At 43.6% G+C, this 16,498-nt stretch overlaps 1 protein-coding gene across 2 annotated transcripts in view; it reads left to right on the top strand.

Annotated features, from left to right (window-relative positions):
* The first annotated feature begins 9,384 nt into the window (after nt 1–9,384).
* Nucleotides 9,385–16,498, top strand: part of STXBP6 (syntaxin binding protein 6) — a 258,992-nt gene continuing 251,878 nt past the window's right edge. The window contains exon 1 of one of the 2 annotated variants that reach the window (XM_043922658.1): nt 9,385–9,742. The gene's annotated coding sequence lies outside the window, so the exon portion shown is untranslated. The remainder of the gene's footprint in view (nt 9,743–16,498) is intronic. The other variant, XM_043922659.1, reaches the window with a different exon arrangement.

Raw genomic sequence — 16,498 nt, 5'->3', positions numbered from 1 at the left:
ATAAGTGAGGGGAGATGCCTCTAGCTGACACCATCAGTAAAGATTTCCACAGAGCAGGCACTTCAGACAGCTCAAGGAAAAACAGGGTAGGATTTAGATACGCAGAGATGAGGCCTGCGGATTAGAGTAAGAAAGGGCATCCAGGGCAAAGGAAATAGATTTCACCATTAAAATGTCTTTTCTTTTCTCCTTGTCTTTCTTGACTGGGTGTTCTGGGGCAGTGCTCCTTAAACTTAATGTACAGATGAATTACCTGGCAATCTTGTTAAAATGCAGATTCTAATTCACCTGGTCTGGGTAGACAGAAATCTGCATCTCTAACAAGCTTCCAAATAATACTGAAGCTGCTAGTCTGAAATGTGCACTTTCATTGGCAAAATCCTAAGCTGCATGTTGGCAAGGTGAGGCTGTATCAGTGGGGAATTATAGGGTCACCCATGGCTGGGCAGGTCCACATGGCCTGAGAGCCTCTGGGACATAGCATTACAGCGCTTCTTTCACTGTTAGTCTTTGGCAGGGCTCAGGGGCCATAACAAACAGAAGGGAAAGAGCTGCCGGATGCAACAGAGATGACCTGTCCTCAGTTTGTGAACGGATTGCATCATTCTATCCTGTAAACGAGCAGCACAGAGGCCAGGGAGAGATGGCAGCTCTGTGTGTGTAAGCAGAAGAAGGAATTCTTTGTTCGCTCAAAGCCTAGCTGCTTCTCTGCATCTTGGCGGAGAAAGTCATTTTAAAACAAAAATAGGTCCTTCAAAAGCATTGATTAGGATGCTTCAGTCTATCAAACTCTGAATTTAACGCAACAAACCAGGTCTGAGTTAAGGTGGAGGGGTAGCTGAAGGTGATCGTTAATTGTCTTAGTAGATTTTTATTTTTCAGCTGGATACTATTGTTCAGGAAGGATTTTTAATTCAAGTAAGTTAAGAGAGAAGAGGAGTTACACCTGAATATTTGTGATTGAAATTCAGAACTAGTCACTGTCTAAACTTATGTATGTCTTAGTAAATCCTGAGTCCTAACTTAATAAGTACAAATGTTGAAATCTTTAAACTATTAATTCCCCTTCCCACCCCAGCCTTAGGTCTTTTCTTTGGAAATAGTAATAGGTGAAAACACTAGGACACTTGGGCAGGAGAAGGGGGAAATTTTATAAAAAGCACCTTCTATATAAGTAAAATTGTTTTTGTGAAAATAGGAATGCTATAGTGCATCTGTAGAGATAAAATATGATTGCTATAGCACAGAGGCTTCTTAGAAACAGCTTGGCTTGGAAATCCAAAACATATTATAGGTTTCCCTCTCCCATTTTTCTGGAAGTTACCAAGATAGTGGTCATGGGTGGAAAGTAATATTTATTCAGCACTTCCTGTGGGCAGGTACTATGCTAAATATTATGTGTGTGTTCTTTTTAATCCTCCAATTAAAACCCTGTGCATTTTTTGGAGATAAGAAATCTAGTATTTAGACTTTGCCCAAGGCTAAAAACAAGAAGAGTTGAAACACAGGTTCAAACATAATCTGTCTAAAATAAAATTCATGTCCTTTCTCCCATAGTATGCAATTATTTAAAAACAGAGCAATGAAGTCCAGGACATAACCCAGTCTTTTTGCAAGACTAAAACTTCTTTAGTTTTATTTTTTTCAAGGAATTGCTTCTTGTTTTATTCTATGTCTTATATATGTTGGTATATGAAAGTTGAAGCAGCTTAGAGGATAAAGTAAAATCATTAAAGAAGCAAAAAGGAGCTTTGAGGAAAATGGAAGGCAAATAAAGATAAAAGGAAGACAGAATGGCTGTTTGTCATGCCTCTAAGTAATGTTCTCCTACAATGAATGGCAGTTGACTCAGTTCTACCATGTTTCATGTCAATAGTTAATATTTACCCTGTTCTCACAAGCACAGGAGACAAAGAAACTAGAGGGTTTGTAAATTAGGAACAAAATGTTATCTCATAGCAATCAGTCAAAAAAGAAGATGAACTCCAGTTATAAACTGGGTAGAAATCTTAAAAAGTAAAACCACAGAACAAGACTAATTGTGAAGGAAATAGAATAGGATCCTAGACATAAGCTCCATTGATACATGTATAAGTGTTAGTTGCTCAGTTGTGTCCAACTCTATGCAACCCCATAGACTGTAGCCCACCAGGCTCCTCTGCTCATGGGATTCTCCAGGCAAGAATACTAGAGTAGGCAGCCATTCCCTTCACCAGAGGATCTTCACCACCCAGGAATAGAATCCGGGTCTTCTGCATTGCAGGTGGATTCTTTACCATCTGAACCACCAGGGAAGCCCTGCAGGCCTTCTGTACCCCACCATATCCATGCCACTAGAAATGAGACATTTCATTTCCGATCTACAAATGATACCTACAAGCAAGAGCCACATCTATCCTAGCCTGGGGATGCTCACTACTATTGCCAGGGGAATCACTATGGAAAGTGAAATGAGACCCCAAATTTCAAAAGAATCTATAGTTTTGAAGACAGTGGATGGGAATAAGTGATAAACTATAGAATGATAGGGAAAGGAACTAAAAGTTCTTCAATATATTATTTCTACCCCTCACAGCTAGGATAGTTTCTCTTATCACTCCTCATACTGTGGAATTTTATTATGCAAATGTTCCTCTGAGACCACAAAATATTCCTAAAATTGCATATATCTTTGGAAAGGTTGATAGTCTTCCATAGATGAATTTTGATTTAGTTTACTCCAGTTATTTTATTTAGTTCTAATTTGTGGTATACTAAAAGAATGCTGATTTTTAAGACTAGAAAGCAACAGCCACTCTGGGTGAGATAGGTGACTAGAGGCACTTAGAAAAGGTTTTAGGAGAATGCTGGGGGAAAGGCACAAAAGGAGCAGAAAGGAGCTAAAGATTCTTTTTACCTATTTTAAGACCAAGACTGGTGCTATACTCACTGAGACAGGAAAAGAAATGTCCTCCTTTTTGACCCTTCTCTACAGAGTGCACCCAACCCTGGTACCATTACAAACAGCAAATATTATTAATAAATAGGCTTCTCTGAGCTGGTTTAGTGACACAGCTCTTCTAGGAAAATGAATGGTGTGCCACACAACTTAAAGAAAGACTCTTTGAGGTCTAAAAACAATGTATAATTTTTGGTTGATTGAACCATATGAAATTGCCAATATTCAAGTGACTGTGACCAACAAAAATAGTGGTTTCACATGGATCAGCCTAAACGGTGATAAATTGAGGCTTCCTGGATTTCTCACCTGAAGTCACATCCTTGGAATGAAGAATTTGGAAAGCTATTAACCATGCCATATAAGATATTTTTTTTAAATACTGATTTTACCAGACTTGAAGATATACTGTGATTGATGATGCTATACCATAAGTTACGGTGTTAAAAATAGCAATGTTATAATGCACAGTTCCCTAGGTCAAGCTCTTTGTTTCATGGCAATTCAACCCATTTGTTATTTAGACAGTAACTCCTATAGCAATGGCAATCTAGGACACGTAAACGTGTTGGTGTTTTAGGCCGTGGTTGACCGTGGGCAAAGTTCAGGAGAATCCTACCTGAACTGTTTTTCTTATACCACTCAATGCTCGGGTTCACCATGTGATCTGGTATCCTCATGGCCATGAGTTGACTTGTGTCATAAGAGAAAACCACTTTCATGGTTTCCTTTTCTATTCCAGAACATAAGTCATTTAAAAGTCTGCAGTTTGGCATCTTCAGTGCTATAGTTTTAGGGTCAGACTTTAAGGGAAAAAGTTTTCATGCTCGTTGGGTATTTCTGTAATTATATGTAAGAAACCGGTAACAATAGCAGTTTTTGGGGAGGGAAACTTACTTTTTCTCTCTAGTGAGTTTTTTTTTTTTTTTTTGCCTTGATCTTCTTTTTTATTATCACGTATTAATTACACAAATAATAAAATAATTAAAAAACAAATACAATTAATTTAAAATTTAAGTAGACAAAGCATTTTACTTTGTAAAAGCACAAAGCCACTCCCTTTATAAGTGTTTACATCCTGTTTTTCTTGCTGTCCTGTACAACCTTATCATTGTTGTGATTTTTAAAAATAATTCTTAGGAACTGTGGGAAGCAAAACAGGGATACCAGAGATTTTGATGATGGAAATGGCTATTTATTCTGCAAATATTTGCAATTACCTGTTATGCGCTAGGTCCTGGGCCAGGTACTTCCTTCTTTCCATAACTTCTTATATAAACACCTAAGTTTTTTTTTTTTTTCTTTGCAAGGTCTGCATGCTTAAAATGCTTCCCATAAAGAAGCAGTGGTCTGTTCTTCAGGAATGCAGCAACCAGTGAATTCACCTTCAGGAGGAATCTCCCAGGGCAATGAGGGAAGTCCTAGGTGTCTGGTTGAAGCAGAGACTACAACTGATGATGTCTGCTCCCATGTATGTGGGGTGGGGGTGAGGGCGGGGGTGGGAAAGCCATTTTGAGTTAGATCTGTAATATTGAGAAAACAAAAGATAAACAGGAAGATTTTAAAAAAGGAAGGTGGTAGAGGGGAAGTGGCAATAGAAACTAGTACAGGGACTTTTGTTTTTCCCTTCCAGTTTTCAGTTCAGTTCAGTCACTCAGTCATGTCCAACTCTTCGTGACCCCATGGACTATAGCATGCCAGGCTTCCCTATCCATCACTAACTCCCAGAGCTCACTCAAACTCATGTCCATTGAGTCAGTGATGCCATCCAACCATCTCATCCTCTATTGTCCCCTTCGCCTCCCGCCTTCAATCTTTTCCGGCATCAGGGTCTTCTCCAATGAGTTAGTTCTTCCCATCAGGTGGGAGTATTGGCCAAAGTATTGGAGTTTCAGCTTCAACATCAGTCCTTCCAATGAATATTCAGGACTGATTTCCTTTAGGATGGACTGGTTGGATCTCCCTGCAGTCCAAGGGACTCTCAAGAGTCTTCTGCAACACTACAGTTCAAAAACATTAATTCTTCGGCACTCAGTTTTCTTTATAGTCCAACTCTCACATCCATACATGACTACTGGAAAAACCATAGCTTTGACTAGATGGATCTTTGTCAGCAAAGTAATGTCTCTGCTTTTTAATATGCTGTCTAGGTTGGTCATAGCTTTCCTTCCAAGGAGCAAACGTCCTTTAATTTCAGGGCTGCAGTCACCATCTGCAGTGATTTTGGAGCCCCCCAAAATAAAGTCTCTCACTGTTTCCATTCTTTCCCCATCTACTTGCCATGAAGTGATGGGACCAGACACCATGATCTTAGTTTTCTGAATGTTGACTTTTAAGCCAACTTTTTCACTCACCTCTTTCACTTTCATCAAGAGGCTCTTTAGTTCTTCTTCACTTTCTGCTATAAGGGTGGTGTCATCTGCATATCTGAGGTTATTTCTCCCAGCAATCTTGATTCCAGCTTGTGCTTCAACCAGTCCAGCATTTTGCATGATGTACTCCACATATAAGTTAAATAAGCAGGGTGACAATATACAGCCTTGACGTACTTCTTTCCTGATTTGGAAGCAGTCTGTTGTTCCATGTCCAGTTCTAACTGTTGCTTCTTGACCTGCATACAGGTTTTTCAGGAGGCAGGTCAGGTAGTCTGGTATTCCCATCTCTTGAAGAATTTTCCACAGTTTGTTGTGATCTACATGGTCAAAGGCTTTGGCATAGTCAATGAGGCAGAAGTAGATGTTTTTTATTTTAAATTCTCTTGCTTTTTTGATGATCCAACGGATGTTGGCAATTTGATCTCTGGTTCCTCTGTCTTTTCTAAAGCTAGCTTGAACGTCTGGAAGTTCATGGTTCACGTACTGTTGAAGCCTGGCTTGGAGGATTTTGAGCATTACTTTGCTAGGGTGTGAGATGAGTGCAATTGTGTGGTAGTCTGAACATTCTTTGGCATTGCCTTTCTTTGGGATTGGAATGAAAACTGACCTTTTCCAGTCCTGTGGCCACTGCTGAGTTTTCCAAATTTGCTGGCATATTGAGTGCAGCACAGCATCATCTTTCAGGATTTGAAATAGCTCAACTGGAATTTCATCACCTCCTCTAGCTTTGTTCATAGTGATGCTTCCTAAGGCCCACTTGACTTCACATTCCAGGATGTCTGGCTCTAGGTGAGTGATCACACCATCGTGGTTATCTGGGTCATGAAGATCTTTTTTGTATAGTTCTTCTGTGTATTCTTGCCACCTCTTCTTAATATCTTCTGCTTATGTTAGGTCCATACCATTTCTGCCATCTATTGGGCCCATCTTTGCATGAAATGTTCCTGTGGTATCTCTAATTTTCTTGAAGAGATCTCTAGTCTTTCCCATTCTATTGTTTTCCTCTATTTGTTTGCACTGATCACTAAGGAAGGCTTTCTTATCTCTCCTTGCTATCCCCTGAAACTCTGCATTCAAATGGGTATATCTTTCCTTTTCCCCTTTGCCTTTAGCTTCTCCTATTTTCTCAGCTATTTGTAAGGCCTCCTCAGACAACCATTTTGCCTTTTGGCATTTCTTTTTCTTGGGGATGGTCTTGATCACTGCCTCCTGTACAATGTCACGAACCTTCATCCATAGTTCTTCAGGCACTCTGTCTATTAGATTTAATCCCTTGAATCTATTTCTCACTTTCACTGTATAGTCATAAGGGATTTGATTTAGGTCACACCTGAATGGTACAGTGGTTTTTCCCTACTTTCTTCAATTTAAGCCTGAATTTGGCCATAAGGCGGTCACAATCATGTTCCAGTTTTACTGAGATAGAACTGACATACAGCACTGTATGCATTTAAGGTATACAGCACAATTATTTGACTTAAATACATCATGAAAGTATTATCACAGTAAGTTTAGTGAACATCCTTCATCTTGTGTACATAAATTCCTTGTGATAAGATCTCTTAGGATTTGCTCACTTACCTTTCATATATAACATGTAGCAGTGTCAATTATATTTATCATGGTTTACATTATATACTCAGTACAGATTTATCTCATAACTGGAAGTTTCTACTTTTGACTATCTTCATCCATTCCCCTTCCCCCCACCTCTAGCCTCTGGTGATGACAGATCTGATCTCTTTTTCTTTGAGTTTGTTTTTAAAGTATGATTGATCTATAATGCTGTGTTGGTTCCTGTTACATGACATAGTCATTCGATATTTCTATACATTTCAAAATGATCACCATGGTAAGCCTGGTTACCATCTGTCATCATAGTAAGATATCACATTGTTAATGACTATATTCCATACTGTACATTTTATACCTGTAACTCACTTATTTTGCAGCTAGAGGTCTGTACCTCTTAATCTCCCTCACGTATTCCTTTCTGCACAAGGACATTTTAATTCACAAAATCATTGAATTACCCAAAAGCAGATTCTGAAGACCTGTAAACAGAATTCTGAATACACAGAGAGCTTGCTAAATCAAAGATGCTTACTACCTAAGACTATTTTTGTAAAGCTATAGAACTTCCTTGTTTAAATTTAGATTTCATATAGATGATGTGTAGATAAGAACAATGCCTTATATTTGCTTAAATTTTCAGAGCTTTCAAAGCCCTTAGACGTACACTGCTCTAAATCCTCACATAAATGCTATGAGAACTGTTTTTCATTTCACAGACCAGGAATTTGCAGCTTAGAAGTGAAGCCATTTGCCCATGGAAACCTGGTAGAAAATGGCTGAGGCTTAGACCCAGGAGCCCTACTTGGCACTAAGCTAGCCTACCAAGAGCCTCTCCAGAAATAAGCAGAAACATGTGAATTTATTAGGGAAATCCCTTTAATTAAAAAAAAAAAAGAAAAGCCACAACACTGAATATGCCCCGCACTGTGCTGTGCTTAGTCACTCAGATGTATCCACTCTTTGCCACCCCATAGACTGTAGCCCACCAGGCTACTCTGTTCATGGGGATTCCCCAGACAAGAATACTGGAGTGGTTTGCCATGTCCTCCTCCAGGGGATCGTCCCCACTCAGGGACTGAACCCAGGTCTTCTGCATTGTAGGCACATTCTTTACCAACTGAGCCACCAGGGAAGCCCGGATATGCCCTAGGTATCCCCATTTCTCCCATTCTCCTCTTCCAAACCACCTTCCTGGGTCTGCAGCCCAGCCCATCCTCCTAAAGTTCAGTTTGGATTATGTCACTTTCTTCCCCCAGCATCTGTTAGCGCCACACAGCCTACAAAATGAATTCAGCTTCCACAGACTGGCAGCCAAATCCTCTGCCTCAGCTCCTATCCACTTCTCCGACCCTCTTTCCCATTCAGTATGGTGTTTCTTGTTCCTTATATTCTAATCAAGCAGACCAGGATACTACCACTGACACCCCAGCAGGGCCTGACCTAGGGTGAGGCAGGCTGCAAAATTTCACCAGACATCAAAGAACTGAATCATCAAGATAAACGTTTCACTGCAGTATTTTTAAAAATGAATGCAAAAATTGAAAAATATAAAAATTTAAAATAAAACCGGGTCATGTTACTGGTTTTTCCTCTTTTTTCCCCTAGACTCCAAAATGCTTCAGCAGAGTACCGTTTCAGACCCAAAGTGACTTTCCACTTGGGTACTTTAAGGTGCTTCCCAAGAGTTAGTACTCACACCCCTTTCCACATCAGTATCTTCCTTCTCTTCTTGAATGCCTCAGCATTTATCTACAGCGCTCTTCTGCCTGGAAAACCTATTTCCTTTAGTAACTGGTGGTACTTTGATGGGAATCTGAATCATCTGGGTTCCTCAGTGCCTTCCCAAACCACAGTGGGCACTCAACTGCTCTTTGCTTAAAGAACACAGAAATCACAGTCCTCATCTTGGCCCGCTGTGGGGCTGAGCAGAGAAGGAACTCAGATATGTTTTGTCTGGTCCAGAGTGTTTTTAAAAAACTGAATTAGTTATCAAGATAGAAAAATCAGGATATTTTACATTAAAAACAAAACAAAAAACCTCTGTCGTTTCTTGAAAATACGCAGAAAATCTAGTCTTGCAGGACACCCGAGGGAATTTGGAGCCCAGTGACTCTGTCTTGAGACTTCTCTCCAATTCACTCGCTGCCCATTTCATTCTCCGACACTGCCTGCCAGGCCCTAGCTTGAGTTTGAGACCCCAGATCTGAAGGAACGAGTACCCTGGATAAAACCCATCTGCCGGGTCCACCTGTTCTTTCCGGGAGAATAAATTTCCTCACCCTCCTTTCTAGGCTTGCAGAGGAGCTCACGGAAGCAGCTCACCTTTCTAACCCACAAACTTCCCAAAACCCGTGAAACTTGCAAGGCCCTCCGAACACCGCGTCTGCCCCGCCCTTTGCTCCCGGGTCCCCTCCCTGCACCAGCCCCTCCCTCCCTGCCCCACCCCCGGCGCTCGGGAGCTCGGGGCGGGTCCCCGGCCCCCAGCTCAGCCTTCTGCCCCAGGGCCGGGGCGCGGGAGTTCGCCCACGGCCGCACTGGGCATGCTCAGAGGCGGCCGCGGGGGCAGCCTCGCTTCGCAGGCGCTCGCTCTCGGCGGCGGGCGGGCTCGCGGCTGCAGCTGGAGCTCCAGCGCCCGGAGTTGGAGTTGCCGGGAGTTTCCCCCCCAGCCCCTCCCTCCTCGCGCGCGGCAGCAGGAGCCGGCGCGGGAGGCGCGAGCGGTGGCCAGCCAGCACCCGAGCAGGCAGAGCTCGTCCGGAGCCCGGAGCCCCGTACGGGGCAGTTCCCGGGGAGGAGCCTCGCGGGCTGGGACGCGTGCGGCGCACTGGCACTGTCTGGGCACAGACCGCGCTGCAAGGTAGGGCCGGGGCGTGGGGAGCCGGGCAGAGGCCAGTCCGGGGCGGGGGGGATGCGGCTGCAGCAGCCGTGGCTTTTGGAGCGCCCGGCGCGCTGTCTGATGCGTGTGGCCAGGTCAGGGACCCCGCTGCGGGGCGGCGGGAGTAGGCAGGCGCCCAGGGAGATGCTTTCAAGTTGGCGGGCGGCGGGAGAGGGGGCTGCGTGCTGGGGTGCAGCTGTTTTGTGCGCGCAGAGCGGGACTTGGGTCCCTGGTTCCGTACCCCCCACCACCCCCACCAAACCAGGGACCCGGTGTGCGGGCAGGGCTGGGGAAGCCGCAGAGCGGAGCAGTTTGCTTCGAGAAAGTTGAGGGGAGAGCCCTTTTTTTCTCACTGTCCCCGCGGTAGCATGGTCCCGGGGGTGCCGCCCCGAGGCCCCCAGTGTGGAGGAGCTGAGAGGGGTCGCTGCGCTCCTGGGCTAAGTTCCTCCACCCCCGACTGAAACCCACGAATCACCCAGATCTTCGCTTTCCTGGCTAGCTTCTTTTAGTAAAATCATTCCTGCCAAAGCTGAGGTAGGCTGTTCGGGAGGGCATGGCTCTCTGCCTCCAAGACCCTTAGCGGGGCGACGCCACCTCTTCAACCTTAGACGTGGCCAAGGGCGCCGAGTTCCCAGTGAGCGCTGATGGTGCGCGCTGAATGGAGCCTCACACACATGGCGCGGAACGTGGCTCAGGGGGATGGCCCGATTTTTCCTCTAGCCTTTTCTTAGCTTTTGAACACTCCACCAGCCCCGCCTGGTTCATCTTCGCTGAGGACCGGACCTGGAGGGGAGGGCCAGGTGGAGAGCGTGGGCTGACATGCTGTCCTTAGGAGAGGATGCCTCGGTTGTATTTGGCTTGGGCTCCAGCCCCAAGGACTTTACAAGGAACCCGCTCCCCTTTCAGTGATTCTTCTTCAGGGACCTGGTGGGAAGGAATAAGGGTGGTGGGTCCCCAAGAATATCCATTTCATCCTATCATCTCCTAAGATTGCGTTCCAGGCGACCCCAGGACCCTGGAACTGGCCGTGCTATAGATTAGAACAATGTGGAGGATGCTGACGGTTTCTCCTAGCTCTTACTTTTTTCACTTCTTGTTTTGAGTTTTGGGGTTTTGCCTGCACACGAGTCAGAGCTGCTCTGTCATAACCCGGGGGGTGGAGGAGCTTCAGCCTGGCAGTGAGCCTCTGTTCGCCTCCAAGGCTGCTAGTGGGAATTGGTCCAGAAATGATTATGCAGGCTAGAAATATGCCTCTTTTTTCCCTCTCTCTCTTGGCTGAACACCTTGGCTGTTGGTTTGTGTGTTAAGTTCTTAAAGGAGAACCCACACACTGTTCAAGTTCCATGTTTTAGGGGTTCACCATTTCTGCTACAGGCTCTTCTCTTCGCCTTTTTTCCTGATGTAGGGGGTGGAGGAATCTGCTTTGGGACAGATTGCCAAATGTGGAAATCTCCTGGTATTGGTACACAGGTTCTAGAGATAGATCTGAGGTCAAATTTTAGGTTTCCAGCACGATTACTGTGCAGACTGACAAACTGTTATTCACTGTGAACTTCAGTTTTCTCTTCTGTCAAATGGGGATAATAGTGGCCTTCACTCCTTTCCATGCAGGTTGTTGTGAGACTTGGGAATAATGGGCATAAAAAGTGCTAAGAAAACTTGAAAGCACCATTTATGTCTTCCTGTGCCTGGTCTCTTTACCCAGTGTTTTTGAATTAACTAGTCCTTTTAATTAGGACAAGCCACCTAAGCCTTCTCCCCTTAGCCACTCCTCACCAAAAGGTCTGGTGTCTCAGGTCTTTGGAATCACTCTTTATCTTCCTTTTTCCCCTCTCTTGCCTTAAATCCATCTCCCTTTTGATTTAAAGAGTCGACACTCCAGTTCTCATATTTATCGGAAGGAAGCAGCATGGTGTAGATTAGGAGATGGCGCTGGTGGGGATGCCTTATCAGTGTTCAGAGTCCTGGGCCCCAGAACTGGCATGTAAACCAGGCCCCAGTTTGAGAACCGAGGTTGAGTCTGAAGGAGTCAGCAGACCCTGGGCTGGAGCTCTGACTTGGTCTCTTAACAGTGACCTTGAACTAAGGACTCAACCCCTGATCAGTGGAATCAGTCTATGAGATTGAGGGCTAGTGCTGATCAGAGGCAAAAACAGGTGAGATTGCCTCTCACTCAGTTAATAAGGGTTTAATCAGGTTCCTGACCCCCTCCTCACAGGTATGTTGCATCTTCCGTCATCCTAGGGCAGCGGTTCTCAAACAGGAGCACCCGAGTTCCCTGGAGGGCTTGTTAAGCCACTGCTCCTGGCTGCACTGCCGGAGCCTCTCTGGATCCAGGGTTAGGGGAAGGGGGCATCTCAAGAGTTGCATCTCTAACTAGTTGCAGATGATGCCAGTGCTGCTGTTCCAGGGACCATGCAAGAGAGGTGGGGTTTGTTCTGAAACGCCATTATTTTAATATGTCATCTGTAGAGGCAGGGTTTCTTTGGGGCGTTTTGGGAACTTGCCTCAAGCATTTTCTATTTCAGATACCTGTGCCACTTCCCATTGTCCAGTTTTAGGTAAATCTGATCACTCTTCAAATGAATGATATTTACATAAAAAGACCCCTTCTTTTCATACTGTAAAATACTTAGCCTCTGGTTTCCAGATCACTCTTGGATAGACTCATGTTGGTGACCTTGATATTGATAAATCCAGCAAATACCCGATTTCCTTTCTTTGGGGATCTCAGACATTTGTGGTGAGGAGGCTGTAAGAAGTCCTGGCAGCTTGAACCTGAAGATTAGAGAACAGGTGAATCACTTATGAGCAAGATTAAAAAGAATTTTCTATGTATGGTGTCTTCTCTGAAGAGACAGCTTACCCAGGCCTTGGGGGCAGGTGACAGATGTCCTGTGGTGGTCAGATCTGGTGAAGGCCTCCCATTTCTTCTGGAAGATGATGGTGCTGGTAGTAACTGAGGGAGACTACCTTTCACTCTCTGAGACGGGGGATGCCAGCTTTAAGGAGCAGCGGTGCAGTATCAGTATTGCGCTGTGTGATTGAGCTGGTAATCCAACCACTACTTGTGCACACCCCAATGTTAAACTCATCTCCTTGTTCCCCATGCTATGGTCCTGGGCTGACATTTCGCCATGACTTATGGCCTAGGTTGTGGCCTTGAATTTTAGCTGCTTTGTGTCAGGCTTCGGGAATCTGCTGGAAATCAGGGAGATTCCTGAGATGACATTCAAGGGCAGGAATAAGGTTTGTGTAACACCCAAATGAACTGTGTGTCTGAGGGGGGTCAGCACTTGAACCAGTTCTTATGTTGAGGTGCCAAATGTAGTCCCAGCTGACTGTCCGGCTTTATCTCAGCTTTCCATTTGTACTTTGTTGTAGTTTTAACAAGATTAGCACTAGAGAAACCTATCAGTAAATCAGAAACCTATTCAAAAACTCAAGTGTACCACTTAGTGTTTTAATAGATAAAACTGCAAGGCCCATGCCTGTCTTCCTGACCATAATCAACACTCACTAAAGACACAATCTTTAGCCTGTAATTCTTTAGATCTGCTAATTGCTAATATAAATGGTTTCTTCTGCTTCACACGAGTAGGGAACATTTCTGTTTTCAAATTCTCTTCCATAACGTGATGTTTATATTTTGGGTGTTGCCCCTGCTTTTTGCTGGGAGGATTTCTTTTCAGTGTGGCGGAAGCTTCTTATCACTGTTGCTCACTTCTCTCAGCACATGACCACTTGATATCTTTGCACCCTAGTCTGCTGTGAGACCATCATTTTGATACTCGATTTCTTTTTGATCTCCAGGGCTGTTGTCACTGGGTCCTAGAGAGCCTGTGGTCTGTTCCTGGAAGGCTCTTCTCAACCATCCTGAAGGATGCTTTTAAACTGACACTCAAGATTTTTCCACACTAGCTCATTTCTGAGATCCAATTTTTTTTTTTCCTTTTTCCTTTTCATCATTTTCCAATTTCAAAATTCCAGATGGGTCTGAAAAATTATAAACACATTCAATGTATGGTTTCTTTTTTCTCTTCCAGTAAGCTGGCATGTTAATAATGACTTCCAGTGAATGGCATCTTAAGACAAGTTTGGTTCTTGACCTAGGTAGAAAATGTGATTTCTGTTGTCCAGCTGATAAAATTGAGCAGCCGTTGAATTATCTCAGCAATTACCAGAGTATTGGGGAGAAAAGACTGTTGGGTGGATGTTAATAGGTGGGTTTTTTTTTTTTTTTTTTTTAATAGGTGGGTTTTTGTAAAGGGCAAATCAATTTGGGTGGCTTTCCCCTTCTGCAGAGATTCTCAACATATGCATCATTGTATCAAAAACTCTGAAAAGTACTACACTTAACCATATCAACATCAGAGAACTTGGTTCTATTTATCCAATGAGACTTTCCAGAGCATTTTTGAGGTTATGTGTGTATCTTCCAGGACTCCTTTACTGCATCAGCGCATCCCAGCAGTTCTAAAGTATTGCTTAACACCATCTCTGGGTGGGTGGTTTCACCTGGTCTATCCCTAAAATATCAGGGCATCAATAAATTATGGGTATTAATTGGTGCATGAACTCTACAGATGATTCCTGTTTATTTCAGAGTAGAGAGAAGCTATTTTAGCTGTGGTGGCTGAAGAAGCTTCTGTGGAGGGGCTCGACTGTGAAACCACTGGAACTGAAGGGTAGTACTGTTATGAAGAGGAGAAGGAGCATTTTAGGTTGGTGGTGTCAGGGCGTAGGGGGGTGAAATTGTACTTGTGCCGGCAGGTAAATAGTTTTCAGAGCGTATAAGAATTCTTAAGGGCTGTGCCTAGCCCAGAGTGAGACCACTGGAACCTGTGGCGGAGGTCAAAGAATCTGTCAAGTTCTTTCTTGATGCTGTAAGTTCACTGAGCTAGCAGATGAGTTCTTGTGACCACAGGCGAGCTTGTTGTGGGTAAAGCAGAGGGGCCCAGCACTCATGTTGAAAGCAAGTGGGGGTGCATAGGACTAGAGAGAAAGTGTTCCTAGGCTTTCTTGGAATAGTGGTTCAAGATGCAGAGGGATTAATTCAAATATAAATCCAACTGAAGAGGGAATCTTGACTGGAGCTTCAGAAATAAGAAGAAAGAGCTCTTACAACTCAGTAAAAAGGCAAATGTTGTTTACTCAAGATGTCTGATTCTTTTGCGACTCCATGGACTATAGCCCACTAGGTTCCTTTGTCCATGGGATTTCCCAGGCAAGAATACTGGAGTGGGTTGCCATTTCCTCCTCCAGGGGATCTTCCTGACCCAGGGATTGAACTGGTGTCTCCTGCATTGGCAGGCAGATTCTTTACCACTGAGCCACCAGCAAAGCCGGAAAGGCAAATAACCCAACTGAGAAAGGGGCAAAGGATTTAAATATTCTTTTTTTTTCCCCCTCAGGTACGATATGCAAATGGTCAATAAGGAGAGGAAAAGATGCTCAATGTTATTAGTCATTGGGGGAATACAAATTGAAACCTCAGTGAGGTGCCACTTCACATCCATCAGGATGGCTATGATCAAAAAGGTGTATAATAACAAGTATTGGTAAGGATGTGGAGAAATCAGAACGCTCCCACATTACATTGTTGATGGGAATGGAAAATAGTGCAACTGCTTTGGAAAACAGGCAGTTCCTCAAAATGTTAAATGTCAGGGTATCTCATGACCAATTCTCCTCCTTGGTATATCCCCAAGAGAATAGAAAACATGTTCATGCAGACATTTGTACACAAATGTTCATGGTAGCAATATTCATAATAGCCCCAAAGTGGAAACAAACCCGATGTCCACAAACTGATAAATGAATAAACAAAATCCAAATGTTGAAATACTATTCATCTATAAAGAGAATGAAATTTGATTTATGCTTCAACACAGATGGACCTTGAAAGCATGCTATATGAAAAAAGCCACATATTGTTTGATTTCATTATTAAATGTCCAGAAGAGGCAAATCCAAAGTGATAAAAAGTTACATTAGTGGCTGCCAGGGGCTGGGAGTGGCTGTTGATGGTCATAGAATTTATTTTGGGAGTGATGAAAATATTCTGGGATGGCTGGACAACTTTGAATACCTTAAAACTACTGAATTGTATACTTTAAAAGGGTAAATTTTGCAGTGTGTAAAAATCTCAAGAGGAAAAAAAAGCAAGAATGCCACTGTGGGTAAAGTGAAAGGAGAATAATAAGAAAAAGGTGGTGAGAGATGCAGGAATAGGCTGTCCATCTCAGGCCAGGTTTTCTGCTCTTGGAAAAATAAAAGGTACCTAGATAATTTCTTTCTGTTTGTTTGTCTTTGAATCTTCTGGGATTTTTCTGTTACTCTTTCATCCTAGAGTCCTTCCTCTGAATTAAAAGGTTGCATTCCAAGTTGTTCCTGAGTCAGTGGGATGGTTTTCATGGCTAATTCCCTGTGATCTTTAGATAGGAGCGTGTTTGTGGCGACAGAGAAAACTAAGTCCATGTTTAGGCTTTTTTGTTGTGATCCACTCAAGAGCAATGGGCAGGTCCAACTGGGCAGCTTATATTTAGCTTCTCCTTTAAGATTGGACTGTGGTAAACGTTTTAGCATCATCTTCTAAGTGGTTGTGGAACTGTGTCAAGACTACCCTTAAAAAAAAAAATATGTATTTAAACAAGGTTCATGTGGCACTTAACACTGTAACTAAAAATGGGGTCCAGTTGCTTGCTGCTCAAAAGCCAGTAAAAAGGCAAGGTTGGT

This window comes from Cervus elaphus, chromosome 13 (assembly GCF_910594005.1).
Source record: "Cervus elaphus chromosome 13, mCerEla1.1, whole genome shotgun sequence".
In the NCBI taxonomy this organism is placed as follows: Eukaryota; Metazoa; Chordata; class Mammalia; order Artiodactyla; family Cervidae; genus Cervus; species Cervus elaphus.
Note: the sequence above shows the minus strand (reverse complement) of the source record. Positions and strands in the feature narration are given on the sequence as shown.